A 4,675-nucleotide genomic window follows, 5' to 3' on the forward strand; every position below is an offset into this window, starting at 1 on the left:
ATCCGCTACACCTTAAAGGCCGGTCTGTGAAAATATTGTCTGATATTAAACCGGTCCATGGGGCAAAAAAGATTGTAGACCGCTGTGTTACTGGATGTCCTGATAAACATTTAATACTTGAATCTGTGTATGTTCCTCAATGTGTGTGTGTGTGTGTGTTTGTGTGTGTGTGTGAGCAAGTGTGTGTGTGTGTGTGTGTGTGTGTGTGGGGGGGGGGGGGTTGTGTGTGTGTGTGTGTGTATTTTAGTATTTGTGTGTGTGTGTGTGTGTGTGTGTGTACGTGTGTGTGCGTGTGTGTGTGTGTGTGTGTGTGTATGTGTGTGTGTCTATGTATGTGTGTGTGTGTGTGTGTGTGTTTGTGCATGTGTGTGTGTGCGTGTGTGTGTGTGTGTGTATGTGTGTGTGTCTATGTATGTGTGTGTGTGTGTGTGTGTGTGTGTGTGTGTGTGTGTGTGTGTGTATGTGTATGTGTGTGTGTGTGTGTATGTGTGTGTGTGTTGGTGATCTGCTCTTCTGAACACGTCTCATGACTGTGCTGCTCTCCTCTAACAGGAAGTCTCCTCTCTGAAGAACAGCATTCTGGGTATGAGCATGTGGATGATGAGCTTCTCTCAGGTAAAAAAGGCCAGAGTGTGAGTTTGTCTAACTCCATTAACTAAAAGATATTAGAATTGCAATTAAAAATCAGAAATGACTAAATGTGTCCTTTCTGAGACGTGATTATGATGTATTGTACAGAAGAATTACAGGAACTCCAGTGTTTTAATGCTGACACGTGACATCTCACAATCAACCTTATCTTACTTTAAGCTTCTGAAATCCCTCTTATCAAATTGATCAAAGCTTCTTTGGAGGAGGATTTTATTGAGTATAAATGTGTTTAAAAACCCAAAACAATCCAATTGTTCTTTTTACAGTAAAGTCTGGGACTGGAGAAAAGGCTGAGTATTATGATGATGTCATCGACACCAGTGACTTCATAAGTGGGTGCAGTTGTTAACTGATGACATCAATTTACTGACTTCACATTAAACCATGAGGTCAGAATGTGATGGAGCTGTTTGTACAGAGCCTCTGCTTTTATTTCACTTAGGTGATACAGGAAGAGTTGACCCACCAGAGGACTACGATGATGCCGTCACTGCTGGACCGATCCCTGATAACGTGGATGGTGTGGTTCTGTTTTGGGATTAGTTTTAGAAAGCAGTATAAATGAAACACACAGACTGCAAATAAATTTATTTATTGGTTTGTGTGTAGTGACATTTTTTACATGTATACCATGTCATTTTGCATTGTGTCATCAAATACACAGTGTACAAACTGCCTCTTCAGTAAACTTGAAATATCTTTAAATATCTGTGTTTTGGTGTAGAGGATGAAGCTGAGAATTATGATGACGCCGTTACAGCTGATCAGAAGTCAGTTATACTGACAGGTATGATAATAATGTGACAGTATTGCATCCACAAGTATCCAAATGATCATTAATGACATTCATGTGGATTTAATAGCTTTCATCTCTACATTCTGACAGAGGACGTGTCCGAGAACTACGATGATGCAGTTCCCACTGAAACGAACACAAACATCATCACAGGTCAGTTTCTTTCTGGAAACAGACAAAAAAAAGAAAAGCTGGTGAGGAACCACTGTTTATAGCGGCTATGACATAAGTGAGAAAAGGAACTTGTTTTTCCAAAGCTCTACAACATTATCTGTAACTATAAATGGATAAAAACTACAACATCTAATTCTTTACTAAATGAAGAACTGGAATTGTTGTGAAATTCCCATGGTGTGAGAGGAATAAAACAGTTGGGGACATGCTGTTATAGTTAAATGATCAACGTTAGGGTGGTAGCAGTAACTCAGCTTCATCACACCACCCTGTAACTCAGTATTTTACTATAACAGCAACACACACAGTGCTTTATTACTTATTCATTTATTTCTTCACTAGACAGTCCAGAAGATTATGATGATGTCATCACTGAGGAACAGGATGTAGGAGAGACAGAAAGTGAGTGAGATGTTTATTCCGGTAATGTACGCGAGTGCAAAGGCAGCAAAGTTAAAGCGTGACTATATTATATACGAGATATAATATAAATATAAGCTTTCTGTTCTGTAATCTCCATTCTGTCATTTAACAAGTGCAGCCATATTAGAGAGAGAGATACTTTGTATATTTTGTATATCACTAATTGGATAATTGGTTTTGACAGGTCTAGGTCAAAGGTCATCATCAATTATAATTATGTTGGCAGGTCATCACCATCAAATATAAATATGTTAAAAATAAAACATCATATTTAAATGTTGAACATACGTACCTACAGTATGTGAAGGACCACCGATATTAATCTTTGACCCACACCTATTAAGATAATGACGGTTGGTGATGACCTTTGACCTGGCTCAGGAGTGTTAGACTGGGGATATGCATGTAAGTGTGTGTGTGAAAGAACCCAGAGCGGTTGTCTCAGGAAACTCGTCATCAAAAATAATCACAACGCTTTTGTCTAAAAAGTAATTCACAGACGTATTACCACAACTTACCACAAGCAAAGCGATAGTAGTAACTTAACGAAATTGGCTTGATAACTTCTAGTCACTAACGTCAAGTCCGTGCTCATTTAACATGTCTGGACAAATTCAGACAGTTAAGACTGTGTTAGAGGACCTGTAGACTGAACACATACTATACAAAGGACATTTTAATGTATCATTTCACTTACAAATAAATTCTACTAAAGCAATGAATGTGGGAATATTCTCAATTGTGATATGACCAATAGTGGACTCGTGTATAGGCTACACCTGCTAATACAGTTGATGGACCATTTTGCACTACTACACATAGCTAATGCTAGTCATATTTAGCAGTGTAATTTGAAAATTTACTCTTTAGTTTACTGTAGCAGTGGAAAAGAATGATAAAGTTTCATTTGACAAATCTGCTCATCTAGAGAACTTTTCATTTGTGCTATAGGAAAGAAAAGCATGATTACATTTCTGCTTATTCGTGTAAACGTCAACTACAGTGTGGAATCTAATTTCATGTATGGATGCATTTTTAAAAATCTTTTGTCATTCGCACATATAGCCTTCTAGCTCCATTGTAGTCAGTCTACTCTGAGCAGAATTAGCAGCCTTTGGACTGTGGATAGTTCTATGAAAGTTGTATAAAAGTAGGAGACACAGAGTGTTTCTTTTTTGTCTATATTGCTCATTTCATTCAGTGCTTTTATGTCTGTAAAACCTGCAGAGATGTTGGGTATGATATTTGTATTGTAAATTACACTGGATATTAGTTACTATTGTTATACAACTTAAAGTTGTATTCTACTGGAGAAAATCTAATTGGAGCAACGCAATTTAAAAATTGATTGTCAACTTAAAAACTTGGCTTCATAATTATGGTAATTAAGTACATAACACTTACATTCCTTTTAAATAATGTGGAAAAAGGTGTGTGCATGTGTGTGTGTGCGTGTGTGTGTGTGTGTGCATGGAATGCACATAACCATACTATGTATGAGAATGTGTGTGTGTGTGTGTATGTGTATCATATTTTTGGTTGGATGTGTGTGTGTTTTTATAGACAGGGTTGTATGTATGTGTGTGTCTCTGTGTGTGTGTGGGTGTGTGTGTGTGTTTGCACCGGAAATCAATAGGAAAGAACATGTAACAATAATTATCATAACCTTTTGACCTAGGCCTGACTCATGAGTGTTAACCTAAACAGGGGATATTCGTGGGAATGCATATGACCATAGTATGTATGAATACAATATATGTGAAAGAAGTTGTATGTGTGCGTGGGATTGCACCTGAACCGGATTTAAAATATTTATAATTGATGATGATGACCTTTGACCTGCCAAGATCATTATAATTGATGACGACCTTTGACCTAGACCTGTCAAAACCAATTATCCAATTAGTGACATACAAAATATACAAAGTATTTCTCTCTCACACATTTATTAAACAGTTTAGATAAGACCTATATTTATGTCTCATTTACTTCCACATCTTATACACATGGCCTGTGTTAATATAAAGAAATCTGAATTGATAAATGTCCTTTTTTCACTTTTTTATTGCTAGAATATTAAAGACATTCCTACATAGTGCATCATTTACTGTATTTTTAAGGTTTTACATAATTAATACAATACAAAGGATATATTAAAGAGGTAAATGTATTTATTTTACAGAATATGATGACGTGGAGGAGAAATCTCAGAAAGACAGAGACCATGTGACTGAGACACGCCACCAAAGGCCTTTTCTCAGGAAATTACATTTCAACTTTTATAAACACAAAAAATGATTTTATTATACTTCCAAAAATGTCCTGTTTTCTGAGCTGTGTTCATTTCCCCCTAGTTATTAGCAAATAGAGTAGGAGAGTTACATCACCTTTCATATGACTTAATGCAGCGTCTCCAGCTTTTCTTTTACAACACTTTTAATGCTATAAGTCAGCTTAAATATCACTGACACACCACACCTCATTTATCTCACCTATTCTTTCATCTGAACTGCTATAATATTCATCTGAATGTTTTACATTTATCAACCTGTTATTCAGTGTTTTTAGAAATGTGTTAGTAACTATAAGCCACTTGCCAAAAGAACAAAAAGATTTTTATTCCTTAAATCA

The sequence above is a fragment of the Ictalurus punctatus genome, chromosome 19 (genome assembly GCF_001660625.3).
Source record: "Ictalurus punctatus breed USDA103 chromosome 19, Coco_2.0, whole genome shotgun sequence".
In the NCBI taxonomy this organism is placed as follows: domain Eukaryota; kingdom Metazoa; phylum Chordata; class Actinopteri; order Siluriformes; family Ictaluridae; genus Ictalurus; species Ictalurus punctatus.